Below are 12,436 nucleotides of genomic sequence, written 5' to 3'. Positions count from 1 at the left end.
GCATTGGGCAGAGAGCAGTAAATCAGCTAAAAAGAAACATAAATTAGAAAAGCTAGACAGAAAGTGTGGAGGATGGAGTAAGAATTCTAAGAACCTTCCAAGGTCAAAGTACATCAAGGACAAAGTCTTTGAGTTTGTCAAAACCTCACCTGTTCTGGGAGGAGCGAAGGCCTGTGTGTCTGGGGTGATTGAGGTGATCTGGAGGGGACTAGGAAGAGGTTAGAGAGGCAACAGCATCTATATTTTGTAGGTCCTTTTGGGCCATTGTGAGAATTGGCTTTAACTTAGAATAAGATAAAGCTGTAGAAAGTTTGGAAGTTTGTAATGCGAAAGGGTCAAATAAGCATGATTTTACTCACACTGGGGTATTGTTTGTCAATATTTTGAAGTCAACAAATTAACTGATAAAGTTCAAAACATTAAATTTCTGTTGTAAACTAAAGTTTGGTGCACAGAGTACTTACATGAGAAATTCAGCTGTGAAATTTTTTATGGGGAATTAGTTAAATACAAATAAACGTTAGAACACTTTATAAAGAGATTTCCTCTTAGATTCAAAACAAAATTATTATTATTGCTAGCATCAGTTTCTCCCTCTTGATCTGAGTGCTAAATCATGATAACATCAACTAGACAAAAACAAACACAGAACTAGGCAGGCTTTACGTAATATTTTCCTTCATGAAGCATTTTTTTTTGTCTTGGTAAATTTTAAGGGTGCATTTGCAGTGTCGTAATATCTCCCCTCCATCATACACGGCTCTTCAGTAGACATACAGTATGCTGGAGGGCAAACGCAAGAATTAAATGAGAACTATTAAAAGCAATGTCTAGAGCGAACTGAAATAGACATTATTTTCCATTCAGCCAGGATTTGTGGATTTGTAGTGAGGGGCTAAAAACCTGTACTCTCAATTCAGTGTTAGAACTTCTTGAGGAAAACCAGGGTCCCACCCACAAAAGCAAGAGCCAGGGGAAAGTTCTAAAATTTGACAGTCTGAAGGGCTATGTGTGTAACTCACAAGACAGGTTTTTTTGTTTGTTTGTTTGTTTTTGTTTTTGTTTTTTTGCTTTTTGCTTGGAAACTTTGGCTTAGTCTTCCTTCTCCCAGTTCCCACTATGTGAGGAAACAGAAATTCAGCCCTGGGGACCCAGCCAAAGCGTGACATGGCAAAATGGCTGAACATGATGGGAATTAAATGAGGAGGCTATTGAACAAGGTTCTCTGGAGACCAATAGGTCTAGTCAGTATCAGGCACTGGGATGTCAGGCAGAAGGCAACCATGGCTTCCAGACTATTTACAGTCTCTGCTGACTTGTGGGGAAGAATCTCCAAATATAGTGTCCAAGTTTCCTTAGTGGGCATTTCAAGGTAGACAGGAAAGAAGAGGAAAGAATATCTGTCATATCCAAGCTCTCACTCTCCATTTCTTCCAAAATCTATGTCAGAGTTCAGAGAGAGCAGTTACAGAACTAACATTTCTTACAATGAAGCAGTATGTTTTTTGCTTCATTAGTATATATGAGTATTGAAAAATATTAAATTTGGGGTTTTAAAAACTAGTTTTGATTCCTGGTGGTGTTGCTTAACAAAGTATGGCCACTTGCCATCTTCTCTGCCTGCTGAACTCTATCAGCCTAAGGGACAAACATGTACATCATGGAATTAAATAAAATAATGTGCAGGGCATGGTACCTGGTACTCAGTGCCGGTTAAGTATTAATGTTAGTTAGTTAATACTTATATGGCACTAAATCAATGAAAATTGGATATTAAGAGCATCTTACTACTTATATCACCCTTTCATCTTCAAGTAGTTGAAATACTGTATATAATCAAAGATAAATAAACCTGTCATTTTGACTCTCGAAACAAAACTATCTTATAAGTAACAGCCTATTTTGGTGACAACCTTTCTTTTAGCTAATTGTCTCTTCCTCTGGAGGAAATAAAAGAAAGAAAATATAAAGAATACTTATAAATATTGGAAGAAAAGAATACTTATAAAGAATACTTATAAGGAATACTTACAAAATATACTTAAAAGAATACTTATAAAGATTACTTATAAAGCATACTTTATAAGTAATGTCATTGTATCCCTGAGTGGAACTTCCACTTCCTCCTCTGGAAATTATCATTTCTATACTTACATTATGCATCAAAAACTGAGCCAATTTAAGATTTTAGCCCCACAATATCTCTTTCTCTCACTTCCCCTCCCTCCCTCCCTCCCTCCCTCTCTCTCTCCTCTCTCTCTCTCTCTCTCTCTCTCTCTCTCTCTCTCTCTCTCTCTCTCTCTCTCTCTCCCCCCTCCCCTCCCTCCCTCCCTCCCTCTCCACCCCTCTCAGCATACAAGGTCATTAATTGCTACTGGGACCTTCATAAACCCTAGCCTGCCGGTGGGGTGAGAACTCTATTGTTAAATGTATTATGGCGGGACTGTCTTTGGAGATTGCCTGCTTGATTGCTTTGTAAAGGCCCAATGGCACACAGCAATTAAAATCCATAGACCTCTATAACCCTTCTGATGTTTTATGGGCCTTTTTGTGTCCTTCGGTAGAGTTTACCATTTGTGTATTTCCCACTAGGTCTCTCTTTCAAAACTCTAAGTGGGATTTTTTTTTTTTTATCCACTGTGATAGAGCTAGTTATACATCATGTGAAAGGTTAATGAATATTTTCAAAAGGAGCATATGTTTTAAGTCAGAGGGTGAAAGTTATACTAAAGAATGGCTATATAAAAAGTAATAGTATTTTCCAATCTCATCAGACTTAATTTCTGTAAACCTCACAAATGCTTGTGATTCCTAAAGTAAAGCATAGCTCATAAAATCAAAATGACCTCAGAAATTAAAGCAGCGACTTGCGTGTATGTGGAGAGCCCACTTTGAACTACTGCACAGAAACAACTCAGTTCAGCTATAAGGTTTATGCCACATACAGTGTAGACATAATTTTTTTTTCTGTTTCACTGAAACTAAATGTTTCACCTGAATAGAAGGCATTGTAAATAAAGACTCCTGGTTTTTGTTCAGATGTGAGAAATTTAATATTGTAATTGTGGGGGTAGCAGGGGACAGATCCTCCAGAGTGATTTTCAGTGTGGCACAGCTGAGGCTCAGTAAACCATGGTTCTAGAAAGTCTCAAAATACCACATATCCTTCTACTTTCATCAGCAACATCAGCAGCTCCTGCAGCCTAACAATGAAGTCATTAGGCGATTCATGACGTCTTTAGTGATTTGACATTATAATCACATTTTTTTCCCTGAATACCTTTCCCTTTTCTCTCCACTTTTTCATTCTTCTTTTCTTTGTGCTCCCACTCATAGGGCAGGCTCCACACTCAAAGAACATTGAGAAATCTTCATTGGAAAAATGATTTGTACAATTTAAAAGCAAATTGTACATTGCCTGAAGCTCTTTGAAGGAAAGGCATTATTAAACTTCAGAAAGTGAGCACTGTGCTTCACATTGTCCTCTGCCCGAAGCTCATGTATACTTTACAAACTCTTTCTTTTTTTTTTTCAATGTCAATGGTAGATCAAGAAGAGTTCAAGTCCCATCTTATGAATTTTCTAAATTATGTTCTGAGAAACATTTTGTGTACTAAAAAGCCAGGAGAATAGTGATTATCCTGCATGTAGGCAGAGTGGGAGGACAGGAGGATGGATGCAATGATAAGAGGTTATTATTTAATGGAGAGAGGACTAGTTCTTAATCCCCACTAGCAGATGGTCACAGATCAACAGGAATAATTCAGTAACTCTTTGTCTAGCTTCATGGGGTTCTTATCTACTTATGGACAAATATTGCAATATGTTTTTAAAGTACTATGCTTTTTAAATTTCTAAATATTATTGCTTTGTAAATTATGAAAAGATTCAACTGCTTAAACAGTTGTTAGTGTTTCACTCTAGGTATCAATGATTTCCAAATTGTAGTCCCTACTCTTATGCATTCAGATGACTGTTCTGCGTGTTTAAAAGAGAGATTCTTATTCTATTCCCTTGAATTGGAATATTTGGAATATTCAGTGAAATAATCTCCTAACATGATCCTTAAGCAGAAGAAAGTATAGAATATCTTGTTCTAGAACTGTAAGTTTCCAGGATCTTTTGTTCAACAAGAACGTTGTCCTGAAAATGCACATTCCAAGTATTAAATGTTTTACAATTGATCATTCATTCTCCATATTCTTGCAAAGTAGACCTCATTGATTCTAATTTGTAATACCTTAATATTCTTCATTTGCTTATTAATTCTTCATTTTTGAGTAACTAAAAAAATTATAAGTATCTGTTATTGATCTGAAAAAAAATAAGAGAGATTAGATTTTCTCTTAATATTCCACTTTGTCATTTTAAATGACCTTAAATGAGGAAATATATATATATATTTGGTCATGAGTGTGAGTGTGTGTGCATGCATGCAGGTATGTATTTGGCATCCTGTTTCTCCATTGCTCAAATACTCCATGCTCTGAGGATGATCTTTTGAATTATATTAGTGATCTCTAAATAAATGGAAACATATCACTTTTATATAAAATATGTGAATAAAATATTTTGACATATCCCTCAATATTAGAATTTTAATATAGTGAATTCATATAATTCCATGTTACCTCAGCATACATTTTGAATACCAATTGGGCTTTCTCATAGCAGGAATTGGGCTTAGTCACCCTTGACACAGTTTCTGCTCCTGGCCTCCTCCCCGCTACTTACTGTGGTTGAGCCAGATAATGCCTTTCACAACTGTATCCTGTTGATGACCTCCCTAGGGACAATTGGATCAACCCACTGACTAACCCCATTGACCTGAGCACTGTATGGAACGTGCAGATGTGCCACAGTGGCAATCCCTCAGTCACAGCATGACTCTATTTGCTCTGAACTCAACAATCAGAACTTCCTGTGGAAGACCTGCTCAGGTAATGCCCTAGATCTCAGTAAGGGCTTTGGCCCACAGGTCCCTCTCTGTCTGTCTTGCTTTCCTTCCACTGTGTCAGTGTGCCTGTGTCCTGGATGCCTCTCTCTTTCCTGTTAGGCATACTGGTAGTACCACTGTAATGGTAAATATGTAATACATATGCCTGCAATCCGTTCCAGTTTTACTTTAAGACTGCTCATAAGTCATTGCATGTACATAAAGAGCTGGAGTTGACCTCAAAATACTCATCAACAAGGGTAACCATTAACAATAAATTAGAACTGGTAACCTAGATGAAATACTCGTTATCTTTCCTCTAGCTAAATTAGTAATGCAGAATTAATCAGTGTTATAGCAAACCGAATCCATACCAGATTAATTTTTTCATCAGAACACTAACTTGTTCACTTATGTTTGGATATTTTTCTATGCATAGAAAGTTTACATTTATCATCCCAGGCAAATCTTTTCAAAGGTCTGTTCCCAAGGAAAAAAAAATGTGTATGCAGTTTCTATTTTACGAACTTGAGCACAAGATAAAGACAATGGACGGTTTTAAAATATCCATCGATGTGTAGTCTATCCCAAGGAATTATTTATTTTAAATAATCTGAAGGCATAAATGTACTCAAGAACACTAAATCAGTTTTTCTCTTGTATGTGCTGAGTTAAGACAGTATTAGGCTCTGTTATTTTTCAAAATTTAATTAGGCCATGCCTTTTTTGTTCTTATCAGTTATGCCCTTCATAGGCATAAGTGTCATTTCAACAGTGTTTTAACTTCCAAATTTATGGATATTTTATTAGGTTAACATTAATTTGGATATTTTCAGAAATATACATGGACATATTTACATAAATCAATCTTATCTAAACATAAGATGAATAGTTTATTTGTGGACTATAGATTTGTATTCGTTCCAGTGCTGAGATGGTCCTTCCTAGATTTGATGACTTCATTCCTATTCCCTGAACTGTAGAATCTCCGTTATCATGGATTATATTGTTTTCTATTAGTTATACAATAAAGATATTATCTTAAATTATACTATTATAAGCAAGTTATATTATTGTTCAAATCATAAATTCACATACCTTATATAAAATGATGTCAAAATATAGAAGATATAGAAAAAAACTATCATGTTTGTTTTATGAAGCTAGTATGTTTTAATAGTAAAACTAGTAAGAAAAATACAATAAAACAAACATTAAAGAATAATCTCACTCTTGCATAAAATGGTGAACATCTCAAGAAAATAGAGATCCTCTCTCAGTAATGTATATGACATGATCACCATAATGCATAATAAATAAATGCATAGCAATCAAAAAGTTTATCTCAAGAATTAGATTTTCACATAAATATTAAATTTTCACATTTATTAATATAATTCAGCCCAAAGCAAGTAGAACTAGAAAAATACAAATTTAGAGAATGTAGAGAAACCATAAGATTCAACTATTAATGACTTTAAAAACAAATTTAGCAAACAAGAAATATGGTGGAACTCTACTACAAGCAAAATGTTTGTCTTATGTAAAAAACCTACAAAAATGTTTCTATATGAGGCTTTAGAAATATCCCACTGAAATCAGTCACACCCAAGGTTACTTTCTTTTATCTGTTAGTACTTGGCATATTATTAGAAATCCTAATCAAGTAAGTAATGACAAAGTGAACACATAAATTTGAGGCATAAGAATTGTAAAGGTGCACAAAAACTGGTTATCATGTGCAAAGGACAAAATTGCATATGCACAGAGAAAAATATATACATGTATAAAATTATGTATACTGTCTCCAGGAAGATTGCTGGGCACACACAGGCATTGCCTATGTGCAAACACATTATATGTATATTTGCATGTATATCTATATGTTTATGTATCTTCTATATATACAATCACCCTGTATGTATGTGTAGGTATAGTATATATATCAGTCTTCATAAAATGTAACAATGTCTTATTCACAATAGTAAGTGTGTAAAAGATTTCTGAGATTAAATTTGACAAAAGCAGTACAATAAATTTAATGAAGAACAATATAAATTTTTGAAGTATGTGGGAAAAAAACTATACCTGAAGAGATTCACTATGCTCATAAAGAGAAGTGATATTGTATAGATGTCAGTTTTATTCCAATCTGGGCATCTGAGTAAATTTCCATAGACATCCAAAAGGATTTTTCATGGATCTTTATAAGCTTTCTATATGATTTAGCTCTTCTCAACAGGAAAAGAATCCTGAGAAAAACTTAAAATATGAAAGAATCCAAGAAAATTTCAAAAACTAGAGGGAGGAGATTTTTTCATGATATCAAACCTGATTACAAAGCTATGGCAGTAAAACATGTAATACAAGTACAGGCACATTCAAATAGGATGGAGAGCCCAGGCACAGATTCAAAGCATATGTGGGCTTAGGTTCATGAAATAGCTGTCATCATAAATAATGGGAAAAATGTGATAGCTAATAATTAATTCAGGCACAGTTATCTATTCAAATTTTTTCTATACCAAGTTACATAAACGCAAACATATTCTAGATGACTAAATCATAAATATGAGTAGCAAAGCTTTCAGATGAATAAAAGAACATTTAAAAATATAAAGCAATGTTTATATGGAGCATTTTAGAACTAAGATAGTTTGAAAATAAAATTCATAGAATTGTAAATAAAGTATCATATCAGTCTTATAAAAGAATTTGAAACATAGAAAACAGTACTGTACATTGGGTATTAACATGCCTGTGAACCATCTTAACAGATTCAAGTATGGTAGAAAATCTGGGGTATGGAGAAATAAAGGTCAAAGGGACCAAGAAGTTCACAAGTGTTTTAACTATATTTATAGTATTTTATTTGTTTTAAATAATTTGTAGGAATAATTTGATTCTTGACAGCAAGTATATTGAGAAATATTACATTTTTTGTATGTTTGAAATACCTTAAATGTGCATTTTATCACCTGGAGATCCTTTTGAAATTCAGATTCTGATTTTCTAGGTCTATGGTGGGGATGCTGATTTCTGTGTTTCTAGTAAGTTCTAAAGTGATGTCAATCTGCTGGTCATTGAACTATACTTTGAGTAGAAATTCCTTAGGAGAGCATTTTAAACAAATGATAACTCTGTATCTATTTGCCACAAATCACTCTAAGATCTATACTGAGAAAATGAAAAGGCTGAAAGATTAGTAATTTATCAGAGCACTCTATTTCATGGTATTTGACAATTTAATATAATCTTTAATAAAAAGGCAATTGGATTTGTCAAGTGGGTACCTTGAAGAAAGAGCACACAGGCGAGGAAGCCAGTCAGTGAGTCAATATGGATATCAGTATGTGTGTGTGTGTGTGTGTGTGCATGCGTGTGTGTGTGTGTGTGTGTGCATGCGTGTGTGTGTGTGTGTGTGTGTGTGTGTGTGTGTATGTCTATCTGTGGTCATTACTTGAATATTTGGTCTTCAATATTTTATCTTATCACTTAACGAGAACTCATTGAGCTCCACGTGTCTTGATATAAGTCACAAAACTTGGCAAAACAAGAATTAGAAAATAAAGTGGTATTAAATTTAAATAATCAGATAGACACTTTAATTTGTGTTTTTCTCTTCAATATTTGATTCCTAGTTTTTACAAGAAAAGTTTTAAAACTTATTTTACATTACTTAAAAGAATTCTTAGACATTCAATGACTTATAAAATAGCAGTTAATGATTTAAATGTCAATAATCATAAATCATATGAAATGAATAACAAAGAAAGAATGCTCCAAATTAAAATTCAAGGTAAAACATGAATTGTATTGTAAAAGATTAAATTGGATATTTTATTATGCTATAGAATAGATAAGCACAATAATGTATAATAGTGAAAAATACGTGACAATCTTTCTCATGGGCAAAACTAATTTCACTGGCCACATAGAATTTGGAAATCATAGAAAAACAAAACCAAAAATGTCTACCTCCAAAACAAAGTAAGACTCATGTATAAATCAGATGGGGATATATATACCTCCTAAAAAGAAAAGGCCCTTTGACAAGGACGTCTGAGAGCTTCTCAAGGCCCCGAGAGGACCGCTCCACTGTTGAATTTCAGAGGTCAAGCAGTTCACCATGAATAGGGAGAGTGTGGCAGAGATAAATAAGTAAGAATGGTATAAATGAATGATCAGGTTTGTTTTCTTTTACTCATTCTAAAATGCTAGAAGAAAAAGGAATATCAATTTTAGCTTTAATATTACCAGCAAATATCTCTGAACTTTTATATGACACCTGTCTGTGCTTCCGTCTTTCTGTGTCTAACGTAAGAACAGTAAAGCAGTGATCTACATTTTGTCTTCTAGTTCTGAATTTTGTCATTCTGTTATTATTGGATCATGAAATTCAGTACTACCTCTGGATAGTGAGTAAAAGAATCTGGAATAGATTATAAGTTTATGGTTAGGCTTGATTAACTAATTTACTAATACAATCTCTCAATTTCTCAATAAGAAAAACAAATAAAAAACAAAATCTATGAAACAAGGAAAATGAAATTATTCATTATACTACTGGACATTTTGACCACATGTCAAACAATTGATCCACTGTAAAAATCTGGGAGGCAGCACCATAATGGCTTACATCTGCTTGGGGGATTGAACAGACAAGTTCACTGAATCTCCAAGAAGTAAATGTTCTATACTGACTTTCAGCTTAGATGTAAACGATTTAAGGGTAGTTAAATAAATATAAAAATATACATATATTTGTGTGTATCCATTCACCACATACATATTGTATACACTGGAATAATAATTAATCACTGAAAATTATGTTAAAGCTAATAACATGGGAAAACACATTTATTAAATTAGGCAGAAAATTGGATCATAAAACCATGATTTCTTTTTTATGGAGGAGATGGAATACCAGGAATTGAACTCAGGGGCACTCTATCACTGAGCCATATCCCCAGTCTTATTTTTTATTTTATTTAGAGACAAGATCTCACCAATTTGCTTAGAGCTTCCCTATTGCTGAGGCTGGCTTTGAACTCCTATCTTCCTACCAGAGCCTCCAGAGCCACTAACCATGTGTTTTCAATGTCTTAAAAAGCCTAGAAATTCATATAACATATTTAAGTGGTGGGCTTGCAGAGTCTTTTTGTCTTTTATAATTTTCTGAAAATTTGAACTCTTGTATAATAAACATGATTTAGTTAAGTAATGTCACTTGATGCTATTCAGAAAACTTACTAGTCATGGCTTCCTTCCCCTTCATGCAATAATTTTAAAAAAATTCTGTTAATTGTTTACTCACTATCCTATTCATCACTACTCTCTTCTATATTCATTCACAGATTGAAACAATTAGAACACTAAGTAGAAAATTCCTGATACCTGGTGGCTTCATTTGTACCAAAGGTCATTTAATCACTAAAATAAAGCATTTAGCTGATGGGAAAACAAGAAGAAACTAAAGTACCAATAGAGATTTAGGGTTATAAGTATATAGGTCATGTGACTTTTCATGCAATCCTTTATCTCAAAGAGGACTTTAATATAGATTCCATCAAAACCCATTGATGAATATATCCTATATACCTGATTTGGGTCTGATCTTGGTCTGATCTTGTGCATTTGACTATTGATTTAAGAAATATATATAAACAATAGATAGGTATGCAGTGAATGAGGCCAAGATTAATACATATAGAAAAACCTTTTTGCTTTTAAGAATTATTATGTAGGTTAATTGTTTTTAATTATGGGAAAAGCATAACTGAAAATGTCCAGAAAAAAATATATAAACACACATACATATATATTCATAATATATATATACATACATATATATGTGTGTTATATATTGTATTAGTTTTATATTAAAATACAATATAGTATATATTATATAATATATAATACTATATATATTTATTGTATTATACACAATACAGTATATATTGTATTAGTTTTCTAATCATTGCAAAAATGTTATATACTCAGTGGCTAAAAACAACTCAAATTAATTTACCTTATAGTTCTAAAGATCAGAAATCCAGTGTAGGTCTCAATGGGCTAAAGACAGGGTTGTTTCCTCCCAGAGGGTCTAGAGAAGAATCCATTTCCTGGCCTTTGCCTGCTCCTAGAGTCTCCCAGAATCCTTGGTTTGTGGATGTGAACTTTCTCCACTTTGGAGACTCTAAAGTTGAATCTCTCTTTGATGCTCCTCCCATCTCCATGTGTCTTTTTTACCTCACCTGGGAAATACTCTCTTTTTAAGGATCATTTGATTTGGTTCAGCCCATTTAGATAATTATGGATAATCTTCCTAACTCAAGTTGTATCACTGATCATTCTCTACAAAGTCCAAATTTTGCTATGTGAAGTATTCAAAGGATTAGGAAGTGGACATATATGGGAAATCCTCTTTCTGCTAAGCATAATTCCAAAATACACTATTATGGAAAACAAAAAATATTATGCTTAATTAGCAAATAACTGACAGCAAGGCAAAGTAGTAGAGAATAAATTCACAAAGATCAACAAATGCAGAGGAGAAAGGAAAAAAGGAAAAAATTCATGAGATGATAACCCAAATTACATGTGTGATTTGATTACATATGTAATAATTATAAATTTGTAATTACTAAAATTTGTGATTATTATATATGTAATATTCAAATATATGTAGAAATAATGCACCAGCTAAGAAGTAACATTGAATATGTGGATTGAGAGGACTCACCCTTTTCTAGATGAAATTATGGAATTGAAACCCAAATGTAGATTTATCCTAGACAAATTTAATAAATTTAAGAAAAAAATAAAAACATATTACAGCGGCTGGGGATGTGGCTCAAGCGGTAGCGCGCTCGTCTGGCATGCGTGCGGCCCGGGGTTCGATCCTGAGCACCACATACAAACAAAGATGTTGTGTCCGTCTAAAACTAAAAAAAATAATAAATAAATAAATTCTCTCTCTCTCTCTTAAAAAAAAAACATATTACAGGCATTCAAGGTAGAAAAATGCTAATTAATAAGATACAATCGTCTACTTCTCCCCTCTCATGCTTCATCCTTGGATAACTGTTCACAGACTCTTCCTCAGCTATGAAAAGTTTCAAATAAAATAAACATTTTAGGTCACATTTTAATGCTACTTGAAATTAAAAATTAAATACATATCCTGATGAAATGTAAATCAAAGCACTTCTGTGATAATTCTCAGAAGACAGAGTTTTTAACCTCACTGAACTAGATAAGATATGGAAAGGCAAATCATAAAAGAGAAAATACAATTAGCTACTCATGCAGGAAAAGAGTGAAACCTCTCTCTCTCTCTCTCTCTCTCTCTCTCTCTCACACACACACACACACACACACACACACACACACACACACACACACACACACACCCCTGATCAGATAAATAAGAAAACTTATTCTGATAATATGATGTAAGTTGCCTCTATTAAATTGGCAATGTTATATTCTTTTCAT

This window comes from Ictidomys tridecemlineatus, chromosome 4 (genome assembly GCF_052094955.1).
Source record: "Ictidomys tridecemlineatus isolate mIctTri1 chromosome 4, mIctTri1.hap1, whole genome shotgun sequence".
In the NCBI taxonomy this organism is placed as follows: Eukaryota; Metazoa; Chordata; class Mammalia; order Rodentia; family Sciuridae; genus Ictidomys; species Ictidomys tridecemlineatus.
The sequence above is the reverse complement of the archived record's forward strand: the minus strand, read 5'-3'. Positions refer to the sequence as shown.